At 51.9% G+C, this 14,599-nt stretch overlaps 1 long non-coding RNA gene across 1 annotated transcript; it reads left to right on the top strand.

The window, feature by feature from the left end:
* The first annotated feature begins 8,694 nt into the window (after positions 1 to 8,694).
* LOC143435390 (uncharacterized) lies at positions 8,695 to 11,780 on the top strand. The gene is made up of 3 exons (XR_013105634.1): positions 8,695 to 8,897; positions 9,355 to 9,598; positions 11,661 to 11,780. It is a non-coding gene; the product is annotated as an uncharacterized LOC143435390 (long non-coding RNA).
* The last annotated feature ends 2,819 nt before the right edge of the window (positions 11,781 to 14,599 follow it).

The following is a 14,599-nucleotide window of genomic DNA, read 5'->3' on the forward strand; positions in this document are numbered from 1 at the left end:
GCCTGGCAATCCAGGGCTTTCAACAAGCTAGACGACACTCTACCAACTGAGCCATATATCCAGCCCCTCCAAGAGAAATCTTAATCTCATTTAGACAAGACTGAGGATAGACTCTGTATAGGTATAGAACTTCAGGGAATGGCATTTCCCATCCTGGGCCAGGTTAGTCTTTAGGGTAGCATTTCCAAGAGAACCATTGAGCAGGGCTAGCCACAGAGAGGCCAGCCCTGGGTCATAATCTTGTTTAGGGTATAGGGCCTTAGAGATATAATGTGGTCTATCATGGGACTTTCAGGTGGGGAGGTGAGGATTAGACAAGGATAGCCCAAGGCATGAGCAATATCCTTTTCTGTCTCCTGCTAGGTCCCCTGTCCTGTCCTTCTGACCTGGTTCAAATACTCTTCCTAAAAGCCACCTTTTGCTTATCCAGTCAGCCTGTGTCCTGTTAGTTCCTAAGGCAGTGGTTCTCAACCTGTGTGTCCTGACCCTTTGAGGGTCAAATGACCCTTTTACAGGGGCTGCCTAAGGCCAATGGAAAACACAGATATTAGCATTACAATGTATAACAGTAGCAAAATGACAGTTATGAAGTACAGTGAAAATAATTTTATGGTTGGGGGTCACCACAATGTGAGGAACTAACTGTAGTAAGGGTTGCAGCGTTAGGAAGGTTGAGAACCATTGTCCTAAGGAGATCCTGAACCACACTCTGCACAAACATCGATTGTGTTACCCCTCATTCCCGAGCTACACAGACTGACTTCCCCATTCTAGTTTGGTCTGCTATTTCTATGAAACCATGTCTAAAGAGTGGTAGGGTCAGGCTCTGAGGTAAAGGGCTAAGGGCTAGGAACCACCTCAGAAAGGGAAAACCTTGGTGGCTCAGAACCATAAACTCTACCTGTGGTTAGAGTTCCCCAGGGCAGGAGAGGAGCCCAGACAAGAGGGAGCCTGGTGTTTAGTGAAGCCAGAGCCCAGAAAAGGCAGACACCGCTCTGATATAGCTGTTTTGTGAATTCTAGAGCTTCCATGGAAGTTGGATCTCAGACAAATGCAGAAAGAGCCTGCCTAGCTGGTCAGGCAGCCTGGGGACCTTTGACATCACTGGTGTCTTCACTCTCCCATCCTGAACAAGTTCGGACCAGGGAGTATCTACAGCTGTGTAGAAAGGCTGCTGGTAGGGCCTCACTGTGGGGGAGTTTCATTTGCCCCTGGAGAGTTCTCATCTAGAAAGTGGGAATGTGTCCCTAGTCTGTTCCTCACCAGGTTGTGGGAAACTCGAATTAACCTCCCTGAACAGATTTCTGAGAGCAGCCATTATTATATACAACAATTCTCCCCAAGTTATAAGTTATTGGCCCTCCCCACTAGTGACAGGGAGACCAGAATGCTGATACCAAGAACACAGAAACACTGCCTGGAATCGCTCTGCTGGAGCCTCAGAAAAGAAGGAGCGGGTGTCTTTTGCTCATCTGACACAGGGACGCACTTAGGTTGGGCTGGCTCATGGCTGCTCTGCTATGAACCCACCTGCTGCTGCCTCTGCCTGTCAGGTGTTCAGGCCCTGCAACCATAGATATGAGTCTCAGATTCACTGGACCGTCCTTAGGGAAGGCAGCCTTTGCCCCCCAGGGAGAAAACGTGTTTGTAGGCTGTCATGGGAACACAGCGGTGTTAGCAAAGCAGACTGCCTGGGACTCCTGGGTCCCATACTGCCCCCTTCTTAAACAGGCTACAGTCTCGATCCTTCATGTCCAGCGTATAGTTTCTCTAAACTGTGATGTACCAGGAGTTACAGCAATCAGCAAGCTGAGATTCTAGGGGTCAGCAGAGAGCTCTTCTGACCGAGGGACACAAGTGAAAAAGGCTCAGAGAGCCTTGAGTCTGAGGGTAAAGCTGGATGCTAGTGTCAGCTGAAGAGGCAGCTGCAGAGTTGGTCAAAGGGGAAGCAGAGATGCAGAGTCAGGCAAGGAGACAAATGCTCATGGAGGGAGGACATGAGCCCTCCTGTAGAGCCCCCAACCTGTGAAACCTTTGTTCCTTCTATTGGTTGACTGACAGCTCTCTCCAGAGTGACAGAGGACATCCATCTCTGTGGGACGCGTTGCTTTCACAAATGCTGACACGCTGGGGGAATCTCAAGGTTTCTGGGAGAGTGCAAGGCCACAGTGTCCCAGCTGCCTTCTTGTCTGCCTACCTTCTTAGTCTTTCTCAAACCTGGGTGCCTACTCAAGCACACGCACAGATGACCCTGGCTGGCCGAGGCAGGGCCACTGCTTCCAAAGGCTCCCATTTGGTAAACATTATGACCCTTGGTCATAAGTGGTGAAACTGAGGCCCAGAGAGAGGGCCTTGTCCAAACCACCAAGGGGCAGAGAACTTCATATCAGCATCTTCTCAGGTCCTGGCAAGGCCACCCACAGCACGAAGAGTGGGACTCTGGCTGCAGGCTACACGCTGCTGTGTCTGGCAGCCTTGGTCCGGGCCTCTCCGAGCCTGCTTTGTCCCCTCCCCAGCAGCCCAGCATCGGTTGCTTCCCTATCCTCATGACCCTGCTCGCACACTGCTTTTCCTTGAAGGAACCCTCCATTCTGCCCTTCATTGGCCTCTTCTGGGTTGAAGAATCCTCTGCTTAGCGCCAGACTACTTACCTCCACATCCTGGGGGACTCCTTTGCGGGAGCCACGGCTCCACTAAGCACTTCTGAGGAGTCAGGTTAGGGAGACCACCTAAGGGTAGATCTGGGGATGGGGGCTAGGTAGGGATTCAGGGCAGGGAGCACAGGAGGACACGGGGCCTCAGTCTCTCCAGAGGGGCTGTCTGTGTTCCAGGTGTCAGGCAGGCTCTAGGCTACGCTGCCCCCACCAGGTGTGAGGCTTCCGGCACCTCAGAGGCCCCTTTGTCCCTTATCTTCTCAGCCTCTTTGGTGGCAGTGTATAGATAAGCATCCCTTTCTGGGCTGAAATTCCAACCTGGCAGCTACTCCACCCCCTGGGGGTCTAGGACCTGCCAGCTGCACGCTCTCCTGGGACCCACCCAACACGAACATTCCACCTACGGTTCTCCAAGCTAACTGCACATTCTCGCTAAATCCTGCCCCCACATTGGAGCCCCGACTACTCCCTTGACTATACACATTGTCCTTATCCCTGACCCTCCACATCTTGTTGACAATATCCCTTCTTTTGACCCTCATAGCTGGGCATAGAGAGCATTGCAGGTGGGGTCCCTGACCTATCAATGGGAGACTGAAGGCCGGGAGCTGACCCTTGTGTGATCTCAAAGATCCCCCACCCAAGAACAACCCCAGACACACCCCCTAGGCTTCCTGGACCACCCCTCTCAGGGACTCTCTGTCTCCATCTCTCAAGCCCTGTCTCAGCTTCTCTTCTTCCCTGTCTCCCCCCTCCCCCCTCATTAAGCCTCCTAAACCCGCCAGCTCCCTGAAGCAGGAAATTGCATTCTGCCAAGATTAAATGGACTTGAACGCCCTGCCTCTGCCCGCAAGGGAGGGGAGCTGAAAGGGGCCAAGTTTGTTGGGGGTGGGGGTCGGGTCCCTGAACCTCAGTTAAGGAGGGAGGATCTAGCAGGGTGGGGTATTTCAGGATGGGACGGGGCTTTCTTAAGATAGAGGAGAGAGGGCGACATGCCAGAAGTAAGACAAAGTCAGAAGATTATGGCCCCTCCTAACTGTAGTAGGATGGAGAAGCAGTAAGAGGAAGCCACCCGGCGGCGGGGGTAGGAACAGGTTCTCATTAGGTGCGGGTGGGGGAGGGGCGGGAGGAGGAAATGGTGATTGGGAGGTGAGAGAGGATGCCTGTCTGGTTGAGACCCAATCAACAGGAAATGGGAAGTGAACTCTGAAGGGTGTAGTCACTGCTTTTTTGGAGTACCCAGTGGGAGGAGTTGGCACATCTCCCTCATGCCAATGGTCCAAGGCCTCATAGCAAGGGCAGAATATCCTGTGTGGCCTTGGGTCCTCTGTAACCTTTTACACAGCCCTGAAAGTATTCAGGAGCATATAGCCCATAGCCAAACACTGTCTAAAAGTGTCAGGACATACACACACAAAGCCAGGGCTAGTGGCTCAGGCCTGCACTTCTTGTTACTTGTGACAATGGCTAAAGAGACAAGTTCAAAGTCTGCTCTGAATATAGAAGACACAGAGAGCTCTGAACTGACCAAGGGGAAGGATGTGACAGGGCTAACTCCTCTGTCCAGAGGCTTAGACCCCAGGGTCTTCACCGGTTCCACATTCCATCCATGTGGACAGTCATTCCCATTTCCCAGAAGAGTGCTCTGAGCCCAGACCAGCTGCCTCTCTCTTTGGGTCATAGGGTTACCCCAAGGCTAATTTCATATGTGAGGAGAGAGGAAGGTGAGTCAAACCAGTTCCTTCCTTCCTTCCCAGGAAGGAGGGTAAGGACAATTGCGCTTTCATGCCACCCTGGGTTTGGTTCCAGGTCTAAAGTAAACCACAGGCCTTGAAGTAACAGGGAGGAGTCCAGCCTGTTAGAATTGGTCACATGTCACCTTGGAGTTGTGACTAGAGACTACTACACATAGTGCTATCTTTGCCAAAATGTCCTTAGCTCTGGGACTCTGGGAAGGACAGCTTGCTTCCTTCAGTGTGACTTCAAGAAATGAGGGACCAGTTGAGCATGGTGGCCCATACCTTTAATCCCAACACTTGGAAGGCAGAGGCAGATCAAGCTCTGTGAGTTTGAGGCCAGCCTGATCTACATAGTGAGTTCTAGGACAGCCAGGGTCATGTAAAAAGGACCATAAAGAAGTCTCCAGAAGGGAAGCAAAAGCCATTTATGTTCCAGGGAGAAGACTCATGATATTTGGGGGGACCCTGAGATAACTCCAGCATAGCTGATCATGGAAAGACAATGGTTAGCCACAGGCTTTGGGAATTCTGTGAGCTCAGGGCTAGCGGGCTGTCCCACTGCAGCCAGTGTGACAAGCCACACTGTTGAGGCCTCAGCCCCACCTGCCACCCAGGTTTGTTTTGTTCACATTGCTGGTGCCCATTTCAGGCAACCTGAGCTGGGCAGTCACTTTCCCAGAAAGGAGGCTGGCTCCGTCCTGGCGGCTGCTGAAAACCGGGCTTCACCTGTCCAGATGTGGGAGAACTGACCCTTACATGCTGGGGCGGGGGGCAGGTTGGCTGTAAAGAAGGTACCCACCTCCCTCATGCATCTGGGTTTGTCTGGCAGAGCCTTGGAAAGGACACAGCTGAGTTCAGATAAGACTGGGGTCAGAAGACCCCTCGTGCTGACCTCAGAATGTTGCTGCTCTGAGATGTTTCCTAATGATTTTCTGGTTGGTTTTAATCTCCACTAGATCAGTGGAACAGCTGCTGAAAGATCTGAGCTGGCTTGTCCTTCAGGTCATAGATAGGAAATGACCCAAGCCCTGTCCTGCCTTGTTCTGGCGGAATAACTCCATGCCATCAATTGTAAACAAAGAGGAGTCCCTGTCCCCAATACCTCTCCTCTGACCTTCTTTGCCATTCCTTTCTAGTTGTGAGGGAGGTTATATCAGAGACTCCTTGGTCTGGCTAGTTCATGTCAAGGGTTCCTCCTCAAGGGAGTTTCCCTCATCTGTCTTCCTCAGTAGCTCACATGTCCTGTGGTCCCTATCACAGAGCAAATGGCTTCATTTGTCCTCTGTCCTCCCCCTGTGACCTCTGGAAGGATGGAGACCACACTTGCTTTGATCTCCCTTGGTCCAGGGCTAGCAAAAGAGGTTAAGGGGATAGCAAGTTCAAACTGGTCAGATGTCAGCCTTGGGGACACTGAGCCATCTAACCAATAGATCATAAGATACAAGCATCTTTCAAAGGTTTAATTAGCAAACTTCTTCCCCCCACACACACACTTTGCACATACACAGCCTGTGCGTTCTCTTCTCCAGCCCTTGGAAAGGGTAGGTGATAGGTAACACGTGGGAAGGCTGTAGACATCAGCTAGGTGTGACTTCTGCCTTCAGGGAACTCAGCATCTTTCCAGAAAGACAGAACTGGAATTTATAAAAAAGGTATTACACCACAGAAGGCCAGAAAGAATGGTGCTAGGTGGGCCAAGGAGAGCACCAGGAGATGAAGGTGGCAGTTTGAGGCCTGTGGTGCATAATACTGTGGGATTTAGCAGCTAAACCACCCACTCACCCACCACTCTGAGTCTTGGTGATCTCACAAATTAGAAGTGCATAGCCCTGGCCTGCAGTGGTTGCCCAGAGAACCTGGATGCATGCTCTGTGTTTGAGCTGGCTCATCCCTTGGGTTACAGCTACTTATTCGCAGTTCTTCTCTTAAATGCCTTCCCCCAACACAGAAGGAGACAGGTTTTTGGACCCTGATACCTGATCCCGGAGCCCCAGGGACCTGTCTCCTCTAAGGTGGAGCCATCAGAATCAGGCTGTTCTAGGGGAATATCTAGCTCCCTGGGTTAGCACACAAGGGGGAGGGACAAGGTGCAATGAGCTTTCCCTGTCCATCCGGCTGAGCCTTGTGCCACCCCAACAGAGGATCTCAGATCAGCCTCGACAGGCCCTGATGGTCTTTCAACTTGCAACCCTCATGTGACTCTGGATGGGTGCTCCATAAGCCTTCTAAGGTCAGGGACCTTTTTGGACCTGATAGCAACTTGAGCAAGTCACTCTGCCAAAGCTCTGCAGTTGTGTCCTCAGAACTTGAGGCATGAGGTCTCAAGTGTGGAGGCCCCAGCAGACCTGCCGTTTGACATCAACTTCCTGAATCCAGGGAGCTCTTTGGTGAATCTGGGATCAGTTGTTGAGGAGAGAGGGGGACTAGTTGCTCCTGGCTTGCACAACTCTGGGAGACTACCGTTGGTTAGAGAGAGGTGAGGGCCTGGGGGAATGGGCCTCTGGAAATCTCCAGGAGTCTACCAGCTGAGTGGATATGCACAAGGGAGGACTAGGGACCAGAGTTTCCTTGCCTGGGACATCTTCCTTACCTGGGCTCCTCCTCTCCAGCTTAGCCTGGGGCTTCTCTAGTCTAGCAGTCTGGAAAAGGCAGGTAGACTCCTCCATCCAAGCTTGTTCCCCCTCTGCCTCTCCACTTCTTTGTCTGAGGTCCTGCTTTAACTGCCCCCCTCCTCCACCCATCACACCAGCTGGCAGGAGGACACAAGAATTAATGATGCCTGCCATTGAAAACTGTGTGGCTTTGTCTGGGCCAGTGGGGCCTACAAGGCTGGTGGGGATAATAACTCACAAAAAGTGTCAAACACAGACTTTATTATCCTGCACACAGAGTACAACAGACCCAGGTGTTCAGGCTCTCGTGGACCCTACACTGGCCTTGGGGCTTGGTAGAGAGAACCGTAGGAACTCTCTTGTTAGTAATCGGGTGATCCCACCAGCCTGCTCTCAGGGACCCCCTGGTAACATCACCTGCCACTACCAGGTATGCTAGGTGTTGCACATAAAAGGGTCCCCAGGTGTCTGTCTGTCTGTCTGTCTGTCTGTCTCTCTCTCTCTCTGCCCTCTGTGTGCGTGTGCGTCTCTCTCTCTCTGTCCCTGTCTGTCTGTCTGTCGCTGTCTCTCTCTGTGTCTGTGTCTGTCTGTGTCTGTGTCTGTGTCTGTGTCTCTGTCTCTCTCTCTCTCTCTCTCTCTCTCTCTCGTGTGTGTGTGTGTGTGTGTGTGTGTGTGTGTGTACATGTGGTGTGTGTCTCATGCCTTCTCTATCTTCCTGTCTGTCTGTCTCTTTCTTTCTATGTCCTCATTCCAAGATGGCCTTTTGTTCTTCCCTCCCCCAATAAACCTCTTACATTACATCTGTTGCTGCTTAGAGTAACTTCTCAGGGGGCACACCTTGGCACCAGCCTGCCAAGTATGCGCCCCACTCCTCAATCTCAATTTCATCCTATTACTCCCTACCCCAGGTGAAATAGAATCTGGGATTGGAGCCAAGGGAGGGCAACTCTGCTTACCCCTAAACACTCTGGTCTCTAGGGTTTCCCTGATTGGGAAAGGAGGCGAGATAGGCCTGGCCTGGCCTCAGGCAGGGTCTTCAATTTACCTGTAACATCCCAAAGTTGACTCATCCATCTGGACCCTCAGAAAGACTGCAATGCCCAAGGGACAGGGAAGCTCAGTGTAGCTTCCCTTTGTCTCTGACACCCATCTGACTCACTGCAGTCCCTAGCTTTGAGAAAGCAGGCCTGGGGCTGGAGTTACATTGATAAGCCACCGGCAATCTGAGGAAAAACCCACCGGCCCCCAGCCCAAGGGATGGAAGGGAAGGGGAACAGGCTCAGAGTAGAGCTGGGGGAGGGGCCCTCATGTCTGCTGCAAGGCCATCAGGAACTTCCTCCCTTTCTTCAAACCTCTTCTGTCTGCCTGCTCCAGAGACAGGCCAAGATGTGAAAGACAGGCACGTGAGGCTACTGTGTGTTGTGTGTGCTGCCTGTGACCCCATTATCTCCCAGACCCAGACTACTCTGCTTGGCTGGAGTCGAGGACATCTTTCTGTCTGTCCCGGGCTATCAGTCTCTTCTTCACCCAAGAAAGAGGGAGGGGAGTATTGGCCCTCATGAATTTGCAATGAGTACACTTAATGATGTCTCAGGATGGAGAGGGGACAGGAAGCTGCTGGACAATATCGTCAGTACCCTCCCTCCTGAGATGCCCTTTGCCCAAATCAGGTCAGCCTAGGGTTCTGTTATTCTAAGCTCCTTAGCACTAGGACTGAGTACAAACAACATCTGTCCCTCAGCCCAGGGTCTGAGCCCTGATATCTTGAGATCCTAGGATGATCCGTGGGGACATAGTGGGAGACCTGACAAGGGTCCCTGTAGACTTTCTGTGTTTCTGTACTCCTCCACAGTCACATATCCACATGGGCTGAGTCCTCACCCAGGCCCCAGGTATGCTGACCTCTGCCTGCCAAGCCATGTGAGACTCTTATCCCAACCTGTGCCTGAGGAGGAGTGGGGAGAGAGCCATCCTTTTCTTCAGGATCTAGCCTGGATCCTCACTGGACCAGCCTTGCTCCTGGTCCTTTAACTCCTAGCTGGTGGCTATGGGCACCCACCCCCAACATTCTAACAGTCAGAGAAGAAAAGAGAAGAAGCAAGGTGTCTGAGGATGAGGATTGAGGGGTGGAAATTACCTCAACTGAATTTTAAAAACCCCTGGCTGGTTGCCATAGTAACAGAAAGGTGCATCCCATCACCATGGCAACAGGCAAACACCGAGGTCTGCTGCTGGGATTGGGGATTTGGGATATGGCCGGAGGGGGTGGGCAGAGGAGGCGGGCTTGGGCTAGAGCAGCTGGGGGTGGGGGACTAGAGGGCCTAGAATTATTCACCCCTATCTTTTCAGGGAACCAGAAGGCCAGGCTGAATCTTTTTCTTCCTGGCAGCAGGGGTCAGAAGAAAAGGAATTTTGAGGAGTAATCCCTTGGCTCCCACCACCACCCACCCTCATCTCATGTCCTCTCCAGCCTGGGAAACTGAAGTGGAACATTGGGTTCCTAGCTGGGCAGAGCCCAGAGCTTAGACACTGTCTGGCTTGGCTCCTGACTTCCGAAAGGTACACTCTGGAGAGTCATCACGTCTGGTTTCAGGTACTGAGAAAATAGTACATGGCAGGGACCAGGCCCAGATTGCCCAGAAGACAGCTTTACAGTGTGCTGACGTTGTGACACACACCTGGAGGGCTGATACACATACCTGCATGATGACTATCACAAGTCCAGAGGGTGGCTCTACAGGAAACAGCTATCTATAAACTTGCTCTTCAGAAACACCAGACTCTTAATTCCGTGTGATGGTCCAGAGAGAAGCAGAAAGGGTCCTTTGTTATCCCTGAAGACACTCTCAGAGACTTCAGGACAAACCTGGCAGCTAGAGCCACAGGTGAACTGAGGAGGTCCTGGTGTAGGCTCAGCCCTGACTAGACGGCCATTATTATACTTCTGACCTTTCACACACATAGGCTCTGTCCTAAGGATTGGACATTGAGGCCAGCCGGCCCCATGGTCTGACGGTCTGCTAGCAGAGTGAGTCTCTTGGGTTACCCAGAGACACTGACACATAAGATGCTTGGTATAGACACACCTGGGAGCACCGTGGCCCCTGGGGTTTCAGGCCTTCCCATTAATGCATTAGCAAATCAGAGCTTCAGAGAATCTATGGGCTGCCTGTGGCCTTGGAGACCTGGATCTGGGGGGGTGAGGGGGGGAGGGGGAGAGTAGAAGTCTCAGGATCAAGTCAGAAAAGGAGACAGGGACTTGAGGTACTGACCTTCCCTGACTGCTCACCAGGCCAGTTTTAAGTGGGCTTGTTCTGGTCTAGATTCCTGGGTTTGTGCCCAAAGTTCCCTTGAATTAAGGGCTTGGCCTGGTTACCAGGATTTTGAGAAGTCACAGGGGTACCTGGCAGACTGCTGAGCCTAGGCTGCCCAGGAAAACTGTATAAACCTGGAGCAGCAAGAGGAATAAGTCTCGGTGGGTGGAAGTTTGGAAGAACAGCCCTAGCAGGGACAGGAAAGATGAAGAAGCCTCTGGCAGCTAAGCTGCTTGCTGTGCTTCAAGAGTCTGGTGTGCCTGGTGTGACCCTGCTGCTCCAGGAGGCCTGGTGAGAGGGAGGCAAAGAGGCAGAGGCTTTCCTCCCCATTCCCCAAGTCTAAGGACTAGTCAAGTGTCTCAGCTCTTAGGCCCAAGGTCTTTGTCATGTATGGAAACTGGGACCAGAAACAGGGGGCTCAGGGATATACCCTTTCAGGATCCTGCCCTCCGGTTCGATTTGGACGTGCTGACCAACTGTGGCAACAATTGTTCTGTTCTTTGTTTTGTTTTTTACATTTTTTTTAAAAATTATATTTGTGTGTGTGTCTCTGTGTGTGTGTGTCTGTGTATTTATTTGTATATTTGTGTGTGCATGCTTAGGACAACTTGCAGAAGTTGGTTCTCTCTCTCTTATCGTGTGGGTCTTGGAGACTGAATTTATTATCGAACTCTCAGCAGCGAGATCCTTTTACCTGCTTGAGCTATCTTAAAAGGCCCTAGTAGCATTTCTGTGAAGCCCAGAGACCACCCTGCATGGCTTTGTGTGCCCTGTTTTTACCAGCATGGAGGAGGCAGAGACTATTAAGAGTAAGCTAGGGCTGGAGACATGGCTCAGCGGTTAAGAACACTGACTGCTCTTCCAAAGGTCCTGAGTTCAATTCCCAGCAACCACATGGTGGCTTACAACCATCTGTAATAGGATCTGATACCTTCTTCTGGTGTGTCTGAAGACAGCTACAATTTACTCATATAAATAAAATAAATAAATCTTAAAAAAAAAAAAAAAAAAAAAAAAAAAGAGTAACCTAGAGCCTTCATCATCTGGGGCCCTTGGCATGAAACTATCGTGGCTGGCTGGGAGGAGACACTGACCAGTCCTGATAGGACTGGGCGTGAGAGAACCCAAATCATCCCTTTCACACATGTGGACACACCACACGTAGAGACTGCATGGACATCTTCATCCTAAGATGGCCGAGACCCCTCTCCAGTTAGGCGCTTTCCTTGGCAAACAAATTTACACCTATCTTCATCTCTGCTTAACCTGGGGTGGGCCAGGCCTTGTGGGGCTCAGCCACTGTCCCACAGGATTCCTTTCTGCTTTGTCTGTGCCCTGCAGATATGACCATTTGCACAGAGTCCACTTGGTTTTTCTGTTGTGTGGGACTCCATGAACAGGAGGAAGAGGGTCTGAGGCCAGACAGAACGAGCAGGAGCCAGGGAATGGAAGGCTCCTAGGTATGTATGTGTGTGTGTGGGTTCACCCTAGTCTTACTTGGTCTGCCCTCACGTCCCCAAATCCATGAACCTAGCTTGGGCAGGCCTGGCCTAAAAGCCTTATAGGAAGTATATGTGACAACAGGTCAGGAAACCATGGATGACCTCATAGGTCACCTGGGCCGCAGGCATTGGCACAGAAATGCTTGGTTCTCTACTGGGCATTTCTATTACTAATGACTCAGTTTCAAGACTCACACTGTAGTCTAACTTAGTTGTCCAGGCTAGCCTTGAACTCCTGCCTCTGCTGCAGGGTGCTGGGGTTACAGGGATAAGCTACCATGTCCAGCTAAGTAAGGGATGCTTTGAATTCCCTAGCTAAGGACTGTCACTGTGTTGCCCACACAGGAGATAAAGCACATTTTCCACCCTGCCTCCAGCCCTAATTCCAGATGAGGTCTGATTTACCACATCTCCAGCACGTTACTCCCGTCGTCCTGTGCCTGTAACATCTTCATTCAGCTCAGCGTGCCATATGTACGCCCACGAACACAAGACAATATTTATGTCTGGAAATCAGCAGTATTTACCCACATTTTATGAGCCCCCCCATCCCCCACCTAGAAGTATACTTCTCCTCTCCTCTCCAATGCAGTATTTGCTTATGAACTCCGAACAGTGTTTACCCCAAACTCCAGTTGTTTTGTTTCCTAGCAGCAGGAGTATGGCCCCCACGCCTGTAGCTTAGCTGTAGCCTGAGAAGACACACTGCGCATGCAGCAGGGGCAGTGCCCACAGGTTACCGCTACCCAGCATGCACAGTGTAGTTGGCTTATTTATTTATTGTTTATTTTTGAGACAGGGTCTCTTATGTAGCTCTGGCTGACCTGGAACTAGATATGTAGACCAGGATGGCCTCGAACTCATAGAGATTTGACTGACTCTACTTTCTGAGTACTGGAATTGAAGGTGGGCACCACCACAGCCTCAGGTTCTGCCTTCCTTGTTGAACAACTTTTAACCTTTCCTGCTATTTGTCCTGTGCTCCCATGGGGAGGCATATGGGGAGGATGAGAGGGCCATGAAGAGCGAGGCCTGGGCTGGGGGCAGGCGGATCTTTGAGGTTCTATAACCTATGACAGGAAGCTGGGTTCTTCTGTTTTTCAGAGCTGAGTGGTTATCCTGCTTTTCCAACCTCCACTGGTTTATTGACATCCTTTTCAGCCCCCAGTGGGTGACTTGGCTTGGAGGGTTACTTAAGCCATTAGCCAGACTGGTAGGAAGCACCTGGGTGGATGGCGGTAGACATTTCCCCACCATCTCTCCTGCCCCATGCCCTCCTCCCAAATCACTCCAGGCCTTTCCCCCTTCTTGACACCCTGCTTCCATCTTCCGAAAATGTCCCCTCAAGCCGCTGCCTTTCTCCATCCTCCACAGCTGTGCTCCCCCTTTCGCCTACCAGGAGGTGAAATATAAACTGTGTGGCATAGGGGTCAGGATGAGGGGTGGTGGGCTCTGGCTAGTGTGGCATCACCACCTCTGATCCTGAGCCTTGTTCTATGCCAGTAGGCTTTCTCTGAGTCTGACCCACCCTTGTCTAGTAAGAAGCCCTCAGACTACTTAGACGAAGCTGCCCCCAGAAGCTAAAGACTTGCGGTTTTGAGGCAGCCTCTTTTGCCTGCTTTCAGGACAAAGGTTCGGGCCAGGACCTGGCAGATTCTGCTTATCTCTGCATAAATATTTATCAGGCTCCAGGGCCTAGAGCCTGCAGCTGGCTAGGAGAGGAGTGGGGAGCGGGGAGGGGGGGCAGATGCTGTAGAAGGATCTCAAAGCCCTTTCCTAATGAGGGTGCTGGGAGGGGAGACTGCCGCCCTGGGATCCTCTGGAGGGAGAAGACAGATGGACAGCGGGACAGAATAAGGGAGAGCTTGGGTATAATCCAGCAGGCAGACCTTGTGTCCCCAGGAAAATGGGGGAGGAGGCCAAAGAAACAAGGTTACTTGAGACATGGTAGTCTTCTTAGACTGTCTTCCCATCAGAAGTGTTGAGAGCTGTGCTCCTTGCACGCAGTAGGCTCTTACCATTGTCATCCTCCTCGTGTGACCTTATCTCCACACAGTCCTAGGCCTGCACTGCCCAAATGTTCTGAGAGTGGTACTTCTGCACCATAGACTCCCAGCCACGGGGCTCCTCAACAGCAATGCTGTTCCTAGATCCAAGCTTCTGCAGAGCTTGCTGCCCTGGTGGAAGGACAGGTGCCTGGTGCAAGCCTCTTACCTTTCCCCACCATCTCTCCTGCCCCATGCCCTCCTCCAGATCGCTCCAGGCCTTTCCCCCTTCTTGAGCACCCTGCTCCCATCTTCCAAAAATGTCCCCTCAAGCCACTACCTTTCTCCATCCTCCACAGCTGTGCTCCTCCTTTCACCTAGCGTGAGCTTCTTTTCTCTTTTAGCTACAGGCGTTGCAAACCTAGGTGAGCCACTCAGGCTGGCCACCTGGGGGAGGGGGGTCTTGTTAGATCCTCAGCCTAGCTCTCCGGCAAGCCACCGGCACCCTGCCGCTGCCTCTCCTCATTGGCATGCTGGTGAGACCCACAGGTGGAATCAAAGCTCTCTGCAGCACAGAGCCGAGCGGCACAGCTGGGATCGGGGAGACAAAGACTCTCCAGCCTGGGGAAGAGGGGGGACTAAGGGTAGAGAGGGCATATTTTGGGACCCAGTATTTCCTTCTCAAACACTCCTAAAGATAAGGAGGACAGCCAGAGCCAATGAACACCCCAGTAGATAATGAGGGGACAGGGGGAAGGGACAGCCTCAGGCACAGCCTAGGGGGGAAGGCTCC

The sequence above is a fragment of the Arvicanthis niloticus genome, chromosome 21 (genome assembly GCF_011762505.2).
Source record: "Arvicanthis niloticus isolate mArvNil1 chromosome 21, mArvNil1.pat.X, whole genome shotgun sequence".
NCBI lineage: Eukaryota > Metazoa > Chordata > Mammalia > Rodentia > Muridae > Arvicanthis > Arvicanthis niloticus.